The 15,101-nt window shown below is 50.6% G+C and overlaps 1 protein-coding gene and 1 non-coding gene across 9 annotated transcripts in view; both read left to right on the top strand.

Annotated features, from left to right (window-relative positions):
* Nucleotides 1–15,101, top strand: part of LOC116432939 (cell adhesion molecule Dscam2) — a 257,102-nt gene that overhangs the window by 122,601 nt on the left and 119,400 nt on the right. The window lies entirely within an intron of this gene.
* Nucleotides 4,544–4,666, top strand: LOC116432952 (U5 spliceosomal RNA). Its single transcript, XR_004236197.2, has one exon. It is a non-coding gene; the product is annotated as a U5 spliceosomal RNA (small nuclear RNA).

The raw sequence follows: 15,101 nt of genomic DNA, 5'->3' as shown, positions 1-15,101 counted from the left end.
TTGGTGTTTGATTATTAAATTAAGACTTTCATTGTCCGATGCGAAAGGAATGAATTACTGTCGTTGGTAATTCAGTTATTAATTGCGACCCAAATTTTCTGAATAGGAACGAAAAGGGACGTCTTCGGGGGACAGAGAATGGCGAATTAATCTTTCGTGGGTTCCGAGTAACGATCCTCAACGGAGGGAATATTTTTTCGCGACGCAGGGGTTGAATATTTCAGTGAGGCCGAAAGATCAGAAGTCAGACGGAGGTGTAGAAAGTTCCGACGCGCCGATTGTTCTCGTCGAATCCAGTTCGAACGATCCGCGTATCCTCTTCACAATGACAATTAACGAGTTAACAGCGACCAACCATGTCGTTGAAAGATGAAACTTTCCTCTGGTCCGCGATGGGAGGGACAGGCACGGATCGCTTTACTCGTTCAGCGGAAAGAAGATTGGATTGATTGGCAGATTGATGGAACCGCTCGAAATCGTTGATTGTGCCTGTCGATGCTTGTTGAAAAAAAGAGTCGACCTCTCGAAACGTAAATGCTCAAGAGAACTTTGGCTACCGTTGAAAACTCGTGATTCCGTCACTCGCGGAACTCCGGCTCGCCTGTTTCCGTATTGACTCTGACTGTCGACCGTTATTTCAACGCTACCGAAATCATCTGAACCATAGAATTAAATTCTAACCAAACCACTAACCGCCACGAAAAGCACGTTAACAGAGTTCGGTAGAAAACTTCAATTCGCTCGTCGTTGACCTCGATTCTTTCGTTAACAAACCATTCATTCACGCCGGCGAAAAATTATGCAGCAGAAAATCCATCAGCAACGTTCAAGGAAAACCTTTACACGTCAACGTTCGCCTCAGCGAAACAGGTAACAACCTGCCCGGAAACTTCCATTTCGTAATTTTCATTTTCCATTGTTATCCGAATCAGCCCGTGCACCCATTAGCGCGACAAAAATATCCCTCACACGCAATAATCATCGACGCGTCCCCGTAAAACCGAAGTAAAAGCCAGCGCCGCAGAAATTTCCATTACCAGGGGAAACAAACCGGCACAAAGACGCAACCGGCTTTTTACCGCGTCGAGAAATAATTATCGAAAATAATGTTGCCAGCGATTAAATGGATTGGAACGGCAATAAGAGCGATACGAGAGCCGCGCAGCCTTCTGGGGCAGCTAATGGATCACTCGATTAGAACGGTTGCTTTTATTTCGAAATGCTCCCGCGGCCGATGGCGGAGGAGATCCCGGCGAGGCGGGAAAGGAAATAACCAACTGACAAGTCCTGCGAGTTCCTCGTAAGCGGCTTATGGTAACGGTAGGGGTCAGCGAGGTCGAGGTGCCTCGCAGCCCCGAGGAACACGCGCGGCGAGAAATCTTCCTCGGAGGCCGCGATATTACGATCCATTTAAGACGAGCGCGGCGATATTAGAAATCGACGAATCGATTTCGCAAGGCAATACGTAGACGGCGGCTGCACCGTGTGCAGCGGGCACGCACACCGCCGCGCGGATCACGCTGGAAGCCAGAAGGTATGGATCCATGGAATTGTCAGCCATTCCAGACTCCAGGGATTAACTCGCCCAGGAATGCATTCCTCCTTTCTCTCCCCCGGCCCCTCGGCCCGCCCCCTCTGCCCCTTATTTCGCTGTCCCGCTCTATCCCGCTATCACACTTTCTCCGGCGGTCCCCGTCTTTCCCCGGAATTCCTCCCCGCCCCTGAGGGCGTCCGACGTTCTCCTGATTTCCTCCCCCCCCTCATCCCATTTCATGATAGGGTGAAGCACTCGCAGTCATTTTCTCCATTTTGCGATTCGATTTCCGCCGATATTGCTCCCGTCTCGCTAGATTCTTCCATTTGGTCGGATGAAGACGCTGCCGAGGGAAATATATTCATCCTTGGCGAACACAAAGATGGAGAGGAAGAAAGAGAGAGAGAGGGAGAGAGAGTGAGGGAGGATGGAGTGAAGACGACGGAATGAAGAGGGTCACACGGAATCGGCGAAGGAGTGGGAAGATCGAAAGGTGGGACGCGGAACGGAGACGAGCGGAGCACGAGGAGGGAGCGAGATCGCAAGATTCTTGGTGACGCAGCCAACTAATTTCATCGGCGTCGGCTTCCCATCTTTTCCCCGGGTAGACCGATCTCGACCAACATGCTCCGTGGTGCGTGCATAATGTGTCTATCGATGCACTCGAGGATCGAGGCGACACCGGCGACGCCGTTCGAGGTGAGCCGGTTAAGACGCCAACGCCGGGTGCACAGCGTCGAGGATCGACGCGGATAAAAAGCGAGATAGCCGCCGGAGATCCCGGAAGTCGTCTCGCGGACGAGCCACTCGAACGCAAAGAAACCGGTAAGATAAGCGTTTCGACGTGCCGGAAGCGCGCCGCGCGGCTGCCGCCTTTATCGGCGATGATCGCGTTTTATTAATCCTCCCATAAATCTTCGCCGGTGTTACCGGTACCGGCTCCACGCCCCGAATGCCGGTAATCGAGAGCAAAGATCACTTCGCGCGCGAATTAGCGAATTCGGAGGTCTTCGAGAGACGTGTCCGGAGGAACGTCGAACTGGCTGCATTAATAGGATATTAATGGCGCGTTGTTCCCCTGCAGTCGGCTCTAATTAATTTCACCACTTCAGCGCGGTGTATAATAGCGTCCGGGCGGATGAAAAGAATACAGGTTCGCAGCACCGCGGTCAATGATTCCGCTGACGAGCAAGGAGAAAGTCGGTCGAAGAGTCCGACGTCGAGGCACTCGTGGAGAGCGGTTAATTGGTCACGCGAGGATTCCGGCTGCGGACGTTGTGAGCGTTTTCTGTGGCATTACCGTCACCGCGTTACGTAAACGGTGATTTTCGACGGCGAAAATCGGGAATGTTTAGTTTAGGCTGCTGCGTGTTCGCTTTCCAAGCCTTCTGTGGTTACTTCGAATGGTGACAATAATGGAGAGTGATTACCCGAGATTTAATTTAGCTTCTTGAAACTAGATTCCAAGATTCCTCTGTAGAGATCTCAATTGATTTACAATTCAGTTCGCGTATCGCCGAACCAGTTCCTCCGGTAATTTCTCAGAGAAGCATCCGTTATCCTCTCAGTAATTACAAAAGGGAGATATTATGAAATGGTGATTAGTTTGAGTACCCTTCTCATCGCGAGAGCTGTGAAAACCGCTCGTTTCTTACTCGATACAACATAAGAGGCAGCAACACCGTTTAACAGTTCAAATCCAAAGCTGCCCGAGTGCCCATTTCGAAAACCATTTTCCACGGAAATATCCAGCCATTACAAAACGGATTCATCTCGGACACGAGGCGACCCATCGCTCGCGTCGATCGTTAATTCGCGAACGGGTTCGGTGTTGTCGCGGGCCATCCGCGGAACAACATGATCCGACGTGATTGAAACGAAACCTGGCACTTGGAAGTCGATGGCTTCGTCACGGATTGATCCGGCTCGCGGCTTTATCTGGCCCCCGTCGGTTCCGTGTATGCGGTCCGGCGACACACACGCGCGCGCACACAGGTATCGCGGACTGCATCGCAGAATCGCGCGACGCATGCACGTGTGCGTCGCGAGTGAATGGAGGGACCGACCAATCGGACTGCGCAATGCGTCGTAGTCACGGCGTGATTGGTACGGCATTGTGCGCCATAACCGACGGTGAAATTGACCATGATCCAGATCAAACGATCGTAACGGTGTGCGCGTGCCGGCCGAAATCCGAAGTCGCTCGGCCGTTCGGCCGGCCGGTCGGTCTGTCGGTCGGTCGGTCGGTCGGTCGGTATCGCGCCACCGCATTGCAGCTAACTTCGGGATACGCGTACGCCAAATATATTCGTATTTATGTAGGCGCTTAAGTTGGATTAGCCGAGCGGAACGCAAGGATAATCGCGCGCCGCGTTATCGATCCCGGCGGAGCCGCTGCGCGACTCGGCGCGGCGTTGTTTGAACCCGGCGCGAATTAACGAAAGGAACTCGGTCGATCGCGCATTAAAACCGGCCGGCCAGTCGACGTCAGCAGCCTCGGATAGCCGTTAATTGAATGGCACCCCGCGTCTTTGTGCGCCGAATCCAATTGCACCGTGCCACCACGCACTCGCGCGATCCCTGATTATCGGTAAAACGTGGAGGGACCGTATCGGGGGTACGAGCGCCCTCGCCGAGGCGCGGCGCGTCGGAATTAGTACCGACGTGCCGACGGTACACGTGAATCCCGACTTCCGCTGATTCCAACCATTTCAGGATGGCCGTGCAGCCGGCGGCCAGTGAATGATCGGGACGGCCGGACGTTGACTTTGATCGAACGCGACGGGATCCCCGCGCGTCTTTCGTTGATTGGATTCTGCGTCGGTCGAATTTTCGTGTCGCTTTTCATTTCTCTGAATGGTCTACTTGCTACTTCGTTGTCATTGTCGCCTGCTCCTCGCGAAGTTATTCTGACGTGGTCCGGTTGCACTCTGCGAGACCGATTTCTGTCGTGCGTTGAGCTGGTTTTATTATTGCAGAAATATGATTGGTTATATGATAATTGTAATTGTACTCTGGTGTCCCTTCAAACCACGTATAAATCTGTCGTCTTTTACTACAGATTTTCGTGGAGGGGAACAATTGATGAGTCTGAAGTAACAATTTTTTGTTGTACCCAACGAAAGTTTTGTAGATTATATACACGAGGCATTAAAGCTATCCGCAATAGTAACTAAGGAACGAGGAAACTACTGTTACTACTGATTAATTATAAATAACGCCTGATTAACGATCACAGATTCTAACTGCAACTCTTCGACCACGACTCTAGCAGCTGAACGAAACGTTTCCACGCGCGTCAGTAATACAGAATGTGCCCTCCCGTCGAATTAACGTGCCAACATCCTCCAATCCACGACAGTAACCGATTTCGCAAACGTACGATCACGCTCGCGGCTTACCCTAACTAATATTCCCGTTCGCTGAACCGAATCCTCGATCCCCAGCTCGAAGACGATATTACTAGCCGAGCGTTTGACAGGGGCATGCCGTTGATCGGCAAAGAATCGTGGAGTACGTGAACTCGATTACGCCGGAAGATCAGTTCCCGGCGAAGGATGCGCAAACACCTCGCTCCCCCCGTCCGCGCGGAATTGATACCCGAAGCGGTCTCCGTTAGAGTATATGCGTCAACAGAATTTCGGTCCGACTGGCGCATTAGATTCCCAGATTCCCGGCCAGCGTCGATCCCGGTCCGAAGCCCGAAAGCGGCGTCGCGTCTGCGATCAGCCCGAGGCTCGGAAAGGTCGGCGAGGGAGCAAAGGGAGCGAGGCTTAAATTTCATCCGGACCGGCAACGCGGGCTTACTCTAATTAGAGAATTAAACGTGTTCCCGGCGCGGAAAGCTCGCCGTGCGCGTACGAGCATCCTACCGGTCGAGTGTTGGATGCCGATCGATGCCCGAACGCTCCCGTTCGACGCGAACGATTCGTCTTCTTCTTCCAGCGGGCGAACCGCGTCGTTCCGATAAGGGGACCGCGAGTTTCCGGGCGCAAGGGCTGGGAACGAACGGCTCGGCGCCGGTTAATTCGTCAGTGACGCGGCGGATTTCGTGCCGCGGATGATAATACCGGGCGCGACGCAGCCGGTCGGCGCACCGTGACGTTGCTCTGTAATTAATCAGGAACCGCGAGATGCGACGCGAGAATACAGGGCTGGGTCCCGGTGTAACGGTCCCTGCAACGGCGCAACGTTTACACAGCCGACGCGACGCGCGGCGCGGGCTGCACCCGTGCTCCGAACGGTGTGCGTACGCTGGCGGGACGGAGAGGGTGGCGTTCGCCAGTGTGCGCGAGAGTTTGAGAATTACGGTGTGTCGGAGAGTGACGGAACCAGAGAGAGCCTGCGAGCACGGCGAACGAGAGGGTGTGCAGGAGAGCGACTGAACGAGAGATTGCGAGAGCGCGCGTGTGTGTGTGAACGAGCGAGAGGGATTATTTGTGAGAGATTGCTAGAGCGTGTATGACAGAGCGAGAGACCGCGCGAGAGAGTGGGCAGGTACTGAGCCAAACGCGGAGAGGGAATGTGTGAGAGGGAGGGGAAGAGAGATGGGAGGAGGGTCGAGTGTATAAATGCAGTATAAATGGCGTCGGTGCATAATTGTGGACTGGCACAGGTGTATCGTGTTCGGAGAATGGAGGAAGCGGCCCGCGTAAACGTCACTCGGCCATATGCGCGTAATGGAATGCACTAAAGGGTGCGCAGTCACGGGGATTACCGCTGGAAAGCTGCGGAAGATTTTTCCGACTAGGATCATCGAGTTTCCCGGTATATTCCGCGTTTCCTCCGCAGCGCCAGAAGCTCGATGCTTGCCGGTGGACTCGGTTCGGTTCGTTTAGAGAATAGAGGAGAGGTGGTAGTTAATTTCGATTCGAAGCGAGACATTTCAAGGATATTATTGTTTCGCCTCCATTCGCTCGACGATGAACCGGGATTAAAAATTCCCGGAAACGAAGCGCTTCCTTAATCCAACCGTTAAAAGGGAAGTTCGTTAAACAGCGGCGGCGTAACAAAGTCGCGTCAGGAATATTAGCCGGCAACGGCGCCGTGTCGCCTATGCAAAATGTTTCCTTCCAAGTGTCAGAACTTTTACCCCGTAACGTGCCGGCGTCGCTCTAAAAGCGCGCGCGAACGTATTTCCAGCGGCGAAGTTAGCAGGTACAGGGGCACGCTCGTTGTGCCCGATAACGACCGGCGCCATCAAGAGTGGGGCGCGTTAACGCGTCCGCTGTCGAATCAGCGTTCATTAGGATCCCATAAAAATCGAGGCAATTCGCCTCGCGACGCGAGACCGGGGAATTCCGATGCTCCGCGGCGATCGCCGTAAGTCCCCTCGCGTGTCGCGGATACAATGAAATTCAATTCCGAATATGCCACCGGGAAAACGAAGTTTTGTATCTAAACACAAAATCGTGTCACCGGCGTTCGGGCAGCGTGGCAATCGCTGGCTACGACAGTTTCGACAAGTTCGTACAGTTTTCAAACTTCCGAGTTACACCGCAAACATAAATATTTACCGACGAATACTTCACGCTTTTTCGAATATATATTCTCGTCTACAATTAACCCTCCGCAGTTAAACGCCGCAATGGCGACGCGAGAAACCGAAAGCTCCAAGAGAATAACTCAATTATTCAGATAAGTGACTGATAAGTGTCTCCCTCCATTTAAAACGTCGATGCATTCGATGTTTCACAGGAGCTTCCAGAAGAACAAATTCTCGCGCCAACGTGTAGCGAGTATTTACGCGAATTTCAACGCGAGCGAAGTAGCCGCGCTCGGCGAAAATAAACAATTCCCGATACGCGACGGGCGTGTTGAACAGTCCGGTCGGGGCGCGCTCAAAGGCGGGACACTCGAGGACGGTAAGCCGCGAAGCGGAGCACGCGTGCTCGCGGCGACGTCGATGTATAATTCGCGCGGACGTATCGCGCCCGTTGAACCTGGGGCCAGCCGTGACGAATTAACTGGACCGAAGCCACCGCGGCGCAGTCACGGAAAAGACACGGCGTCGCGCAATATTTGGAATTTTCCGAGACGCGACATAATGCAGGGCAAATACACCGCGGCGAATAGTTGCACCGTGCTGCGGGAAACAACGGGTGTCGGCGTGCACGCGCGCCCGAGACGGAAGGGAGGACGCGAACAGGAAAGAGAGACGGAGAAGTAAAGGGAGAGTTCTGCTGCGGCGGGTCGTCGCCGACGTGTAATTGTCTGCCGACGTAGTCATCCGGCGGTTACGTAACACCGGAACCATCGAGCTCTGCCGGCTGTTGCGCTATTACCGGGCGATCGCGGAAAAACTGTAAAGAGCTCGTTGCCCGCTGGCTCCGGAACTCGTTGCATGAGACCGCGGCCGGGTAAGTTCGCCTAAGTAACCGTGTTTAACGCGGCGGGGGGTGCGAGTGGCCGACGAAAGTGTTTCGATTCGATTGTCTGAATTGGGAGCGTAATGGACGCTCGAATGGTAGCGATGAAAACGTCAAGTGATCTGGAAATGCCTTTTATTCGTGTCCCAAGTTTGAATCGTTTCGAGTTTAAACTTCGTTGAGGATGTTCCTGCTAGCTTTTCCCTAAACTGATGTAGCTACATTTTGTAGGGCTACTAAGATAAAAACTACAACTGCTTTTCCAAAAAGGAAAGCTCCTCAGTCGAGGGCGTACGTGACCCAGGTCATGGTCCCCTTGGTCATGAACTTGTCAATAGGTCTGGACTATCTCGCAAGCCCCAAGTATCGACAAGCTAAACAACTGTCTATAATTTCGATACTATTAGTGGATAGGTTTGAATGATCTAATTTTAAATTCTTTTAGGATTAGGAAGATAAAGGATGAAACAGAAGTTTCCAAGGAAATTTTAGTAATACGCAGATTATAAATGATCGTACTTTCGATAGATGCGCTGTTAGTTTCTATAGGTCTTTTGCAACTCGAATTGGTTCGTGTTAAGAGAATGGAGTGAAACTTCGAAACAAGACTTTCTAGAGGGAAATATGAGTGTGAAATAGAAAAGTACAGTGCAGCTATAATTTATAGACACTATCAAAGGAATATTCTCAAGGACTGCAGTTTATTTTCCCTGTTCCAAGGTGCCAAACTCTGTCGAGGTAGCAAGATTGAAGATCTCTGAAAATCGTCGGCGACGTTCGGAGAAAAAGGATCGGTAATGGTCCATGGCCGCGCACGGGAACGCGGCCGAAATTCGCGCGGAAGTTTCAGCAGTGAATTTTGTCGTGATTAATTAAGCCGCGCTCGATCCCGCTCCGCTGTTACGTATTTTGCGCGATCTTATACGAGCAACCCGGGTCGGATGCCGACGAGCGAGGCTCGCCGAAATTCGACGGGGGCAGAGCAAGAAGGAGGGGCGGGGGGCATCTAGCTATGCAGACCGCCACGGTGGAAAGCTTCGATCGTCGAACGTGCACAGACGTATGGGAAGCCTTTGTGCTATGGTTGCAGAACCCTTTGCGAGCTGGCATGCAGCCGTGCGAGCATTTCGCGAGCAAAGTTGCGCATTGATACAGTTTGGAATCCTGGGTATGTCAGCGCCGTTTCGCCAACGGGTTTTGAAGATTCATCTGCTCGAGATTGTTGGAATCCCATTGAACGACGCAAAGGAACGCCTCCTTCCCCCTTTTATCTGTAATAGCTCGCCGGGGAAGAAAGAATTTTCGAAGTTAATCGTGAACCCACGCTCGAGACGTTCGAGTCGTAAATATTAATAACAAAAGATTTCGAGAGAGGTCTCGTTGTTAAAGGAAATTAATATTCATGCTTGTAGAATCTAGTTTTAAATGTTCGCTTCAGGTTCCACCTATAGCGTACGGGGTTAATAAATCATTTTTATCTTCTCTTCGGTAGGAGCCGAATGAATAGAAGTTTATTCGTGACTTCGGTTCTTTGAAGATAATCGTTGACAACGACTCGCGTAGCGTTTCGAGCGGAATTTCTTATTCGCGTCGGTTGCCCTCGGTCATCGATGGTTTCGCGCGTTTCACGTTTCCGCGATCACACGGACCTTTACAATCGGCCGTGTTCTATTTATATTCCCCCGGAGGGGGCCATTACCTCGTCATGTAAACATATCAAATAAAAAAGATTAGAATCTACTTTGCGTTTACGAGCGCGGGGAGCGCGAGTCTCTCGCCGGCGTTCAGAGGCGGAAGCGCGGAAGCGCTCGCCGGTGTAAAAATAAGCGGGTTTGATTTTTTTCACTTCTCGCTGCAATTATCCCAGCGGAAAATCCGACGCTTCGCATTGCAATTAATTTTATATTTTAAATCGTCGATCGCGATTCGCTTGTTTACCGAACGCGTTCGGCGCTGTTGTAAACACCGCGTCGGGAATATTTCACCGTTCGTCTCGTTTAACTCGCGTACTCGAGATAGCTGAATTCTCGTTGATAATTCAATACGGGTCAGAAGTAGACGCGATCCGACGAGCGGCTTAAATATATGCACGCGATGCGATTAAACTTATAGTTCGAACAAAGCGTCATGTATGAGTGTCTCTGGCGGCCCGCGGGTCTAGGCTTTATACATTTCATGGTTAATTGTATTCTATCCAATTCTATACAGATTGGACCAATTAATTCTCTTATCATAAGTTATTCACGAACTGTACTGCAACAAAATCCTCGTCGCACGGAATGTATAAACAGTAATTAAATCTCTCACTCCTTCATCAAGATACAAGAATTATCTTAAATTCCAATATATTATCTTAATTATCTTAAATTTCAATATATAACTTGAAACTATTTATTTTTCAAAAGCATTGACATTAGAACTATCAAAATTTCAGTTTTCTCACGTCGCAGTTAATATTCTATAAATACCTTCAATCGAACAGTGCAATGAATCTGCAAACAAAACGAAGCAAGTCAACAGTCACGTTTTCTACGAAAATTCCACACGAGTCGTATGAAATGCTCGTCGGTTCAAGCGTCAAACGCCGAACGAATAAAAACGTCCGCCGATTTCGTTGCATCCCGCCGTCTTTCGTGCTCCGTACTTTTTATCTAACTCGCCGCGCTCTCGTATTTGCCCTTTGTAAATTCTACACGCTCGTTGATCGAACCGCGCCCCATTGTCATCGCCGCAAGAGCGTCCGCGAGGCGAGACACGCGTGAACACGACACGAATATATTCGTACTTGAAGCCTGGACACCTTTTTTCCCCTTTTATAGCCGCGTCGTGTGACACCTGTACGCGGGGACGTGGGCGGGACTCGAGGGTACAAGGTTCGCGCGCGGAACGAGCCAGTTCCAGCAAACGGTGTACAAGGGGATTTAAAGTGACGGGTACAAATAGGGCTGAGATACAGTGACCGCGTTATAGGAGCCGGCTCCGAATATGGCGGCGGGCGCGCCGCTCAAAGGGGAAAAATACGGCGCGTTAAGTAACTGGGACAAATTCCCGCTTCGGCGTCGCCGCGATGAAAGCGCGCGGGCAAAAACGATCTTGACAAAATCGCGCGTGAAGCCGTCAACGATTCGGTAATTACGTATCTCTGAACGAGTTCGAGAATCGAGAGGAAAAAGGGGAAGCGAGCGAGCGACGAATTCTGTAATTTTTTCGACGGTGTCCCGCTATCAAGCGTTTACACGCACTCCTTTATTCATCGTTCCGCGCGTAATTTTATTCGGTGTTTGAGCCCTCGTCGCGGAATGGCTAGATCGGACGAGTAGGAGCATGCATTTTTAAATGGAACGAGAACGGAGCATAACGCCGCTTCCGGCGAAACAAACTCCTCTCAACTAGGGTACATTAATTACGAGAAACGGAACGAAACCAAAGATACACCGCGAAACATCGCGCATTTTCGCGTTTATTATTTACTGTTAATTAGCGCGCGGATAACACGCAGTTTCCACATGCGAAATGATTTATTCGCGAACGTAGCGCTGCGGGGTTTTCAAGTATCTCCCGTTGAATTTATTACTTTGTAAGCGGAAAAACGCTGCTCCGGGATGGCCGTGAAGTGTCGTGCTCACTTACTCAGCGAAGAAAAGAGAGAGAGAGAGACGGAGTGTAGTTCTCGAAGCATTCCGCGGGGATAATAAACCTGAAAGAAAATCCTTGATGGACCGCGGGATGCAAATGAAACAAGGGTTTTAGAGGAATCCGCCGGCGCTGTGTGCTGGACGTGTAATCGTAAACCGAGCGCGGAAACAGGGGAATATGGGTCATCGAGCGAAGTAAAGTCGCATTCAATCCATCCGCGGACACAACGAGCGACATTTACCCTTTGCGCGGCCTCTCGGTCTCTCGGCATCTTTAATATGTTTGTTTTACGGTGGTTCCGTCCGGGAACGACAACACACGTCGCGCGAATACTAATTGAACAGTGTTTTTCATCGAGCCCCGTCCGTGGGGCGAACGAGCGAACGGGTAGGGCGTGCATGCATATTAACGCGTTTTATGATCGATCGTTCCTGCTTCCCGTGCGTTAGGAACTTGTTTTGTTAACGATATTTTCGTTTATTAATTGCAACTTGCGCCGGCGGAAATAACAATCGCCCGGCCGCCGTAAGGGCGGAGAGATCCCCGCGATTTTTACCGACGGCACGTCTCGTTTTATTAGAACCGCGCAAATAGAACGCGTAAACTTTTCAATTATTCCGCGGCCTCGTTCGAGCGTTATAATTCACAAACGCTGATCCCAGGTTTCACTAAAAACACGTACACCTTTATTCCTACTTTTCCTGTTAACTCGTTAGTTTGCTTTAAATTTCGTACTCCCGCCTCGCAATCATGTTCCCATTAAAACGTATGAAAAGCAATTATAGCTCCGCCGCCGCTCTCATTAACTTCTTTCCCAGTTTAGCTATGAATCTCTATAATCCCTACAGTCTTCGAAGTGTTCCAAAGAATCCTCCAATCCCTCAAACCTGTAACAAAACCGATAACATCGATCTAAAAGAAAAGATTCATCCCTCAAAATCACAAATGCACACACAAAAGCCCGCAATTAACCCACGGGAAACCTGAAATAAAACCAACCGGTCCAAAAAATCGACGAACCCAACAACGCGCATAAAACAATTCCACCCAGGAGACAATGTATTCATATTCGCCGGCGGTGAAAACTTTCGGAGTGCAAAGGGAAGCCGAGGAGCGGGCGGGATTAACATTTTTACCCAGTTCCGAGGGTTACGCGGCCACGTAGGGGCGAATATGGCCGCGGCGTCGGTTGTAAACGGTTGTCGCAGGTGCATCGCGCAGGAAGCGGCGCGGCGCGGCGCGGCGCGGCGGCGGCTGCATAAACGTCTTTCCGGCGCATGCACGCGCGCGGCTCGGCTCGATGCGATATAAGCTGCACGTTGGCCTGGGCCGCGCTCTCTTACCGGTGCTCTTCCGGTTTCCCGGCGGTATCGGTCGCGTCCAGAGGTTATCAAACCGGCGTTCATACATAATGGAACCGATCCCCGTACCTTTCCCGACCCTCGGCTCATTTCCCATGCGCGTCGTCGCCCTTGTTCGCGCCGTTCGTTTCTCCCGAGCCGACACGCTCCCACGGCTTCCCGTCGATCGCCGAAAAACAAGATCCCAGGATTCCGGGGACAAAGCTCTCCGACAGTGCTGGCATCAGCTGCGCCAGAGATGCTCTATTAGATTTTCCAGTTTGAAGGGAGCGCGCCGGGGAACGAGGGGAGCGGAAAGAAGAGGAGAAGAAGGGTTGGAGGAGTCGTTGATGGAGAGACAAGGGATATAAAAGAGAAAACGAGGGATAGACTCCCGGCGGAAATAATATGAGTGACGGGCGAGGGGCAGGGGGCGGGGAGGGCGGTAAATGTTGCAATCGCAGCGAGCTGCGGTGAGAGGCGACGGTTCGCGCGCCATTCAACCGACCTGGATGCGCGTACGCGCGCGGTTCATTGCCGGCACGAAGATGGTTCGGTTACCATTATTTGGGTACCTCGACCCCGCCGGCTCGATATTTTCTACGTCTCTGTTCTCGAGTTGCGCCTCGAACCTCGCGTTTCATTGATCCGGCGTGTTGGATCCTGCGAACACGATTGTGGCTGTGTTCTCATTATCACCTGTCAGCTGATGTTAGTGCTGGTTGAATGGAGAATTGTTTCTGTTTTTTATTTATATTTATTTATAGTCGCAGCAACACTTCATTAGTGACTAACCTACGTATGTAACATAGCTAATAATTTTATACAGATTTTTAAATGGTGTCTCAACAGCTTAACGTAATCCTAGGTTCCTATTTATATCATTGTATATTCCGATCACTGTCAAAAATCTTAGACTTTGTTCTATCTTCTCTTTCCAAAGTTTCTTCTAGCGATGTTCCTATGTTAAATGTTTTCCTTGTTTCAGAACATTTATCGCACTTTCGCATGACGCGTTCTACCGTTAAAACTTCATTACAAACATGTAGGTAATTTTTCTGTTCTTCGTTAGAGGATATTTGTTTCGGTTACAGAGTGAAGGTTATTGGATTCCGAAAGAAATGTAGAACGAAACGCGGACTTTATGAAAGCGCCTAATGCGTTCATGAGTCTCCCAAATACGCGAGACATTTCTACGTTACGTCGTCTCCGCGTGAACGATGGAACCGCGCGGAGAACGCAAATGATATCGCGAGGCCCGTAATAACCGGCGAGACGAAGATCGAATATGATCGATTCTGGTATTACCGTTGGCTGATGTGTACAGCGACTCCTTCAGAAGCGACGTTTCTCAATGAAATGAGAGTACCCCGTGTTTACCGGCGCACATGCATACGAGGAAACGCGACGTTCCGTGCATTTCCAGATATAAACTGCTCGCCGTCGATGCGCGGAGAATATCGGAGAAGTTCCGAAGGAGCCGTTACATCTGCACGCGTTCCGGAAGAATATCGGGGTGCTCGATTGTTTCTTACTTCGACTCGAGTGTCGTCGTATCAGACCCACCCTCGGCTGAATTGTTCGTTCATACTTTACCGGAGTTCTCGAAATTTCTATTATCCGCGGTTTATTCGTTAAAGCGACATTCGCCGGTACGCCGTGCGTCCCTCAAGCACCAGGTGCACTTTTATTAATTCCGGAAGCCTCTCAGGTGCGGCGTCGTCGCAGTCGCGAGCCGTAAAAACTTTGAATAAGCACTCCTTCCCCGGGAAACTTAAACGCCTCTATGGGAGTGAACAATTTCTTTCGGAATTCTCGCTGCGACAAAGATGCTCCATAAGTTTTCTTGTTCTGGAGCGAGATGCTCCGGAATCCTGGTATTGACGATCGAGAGAATCAGCTTGCCTGTGTGACTTGGACGCTTTCCAGCTAAATGAAATCTCTAATCTAGCTGTTCGCGCGATTCGATGCTTAGAGATGCCAGTGAAATTGTGGTCGGAAATATCTTAGTCTAGAATATTCGCGCGATTAACCAGTTAAGAGTGGAATTCAGTTTGAAAAATCTCTCATTGTGCAGTAAAATCGAATAATGAAGCGTGTACTCTTTAAATGCAGGCCAAATGCACTTAAAATATATCCTAACGAAAAACTAAAGCGAAACGAAGAATCACACGTTTGTCTGAAAAAAATAATCCATCGTTGAAAAAGTTAGTAGAATTAAGA

This window comes from Nomia melanderi, chromosome 6 (assembly GCF_051020985.1).
Source record: "Nomia melanderi isolate GNS246 chromosome 6, iyNomMela1, whole genome shotgun sequence".
NCBI lineage: Eukaryota > Metazoa > Arthropoda > Insecta > Hymenoptera > Halictidae > Nomia > Nomia melanderi.
Note: the sequence above shows the minus strand (reverse complement) of the source record. Positions and strands in the feature narration are given on the sequence as shown.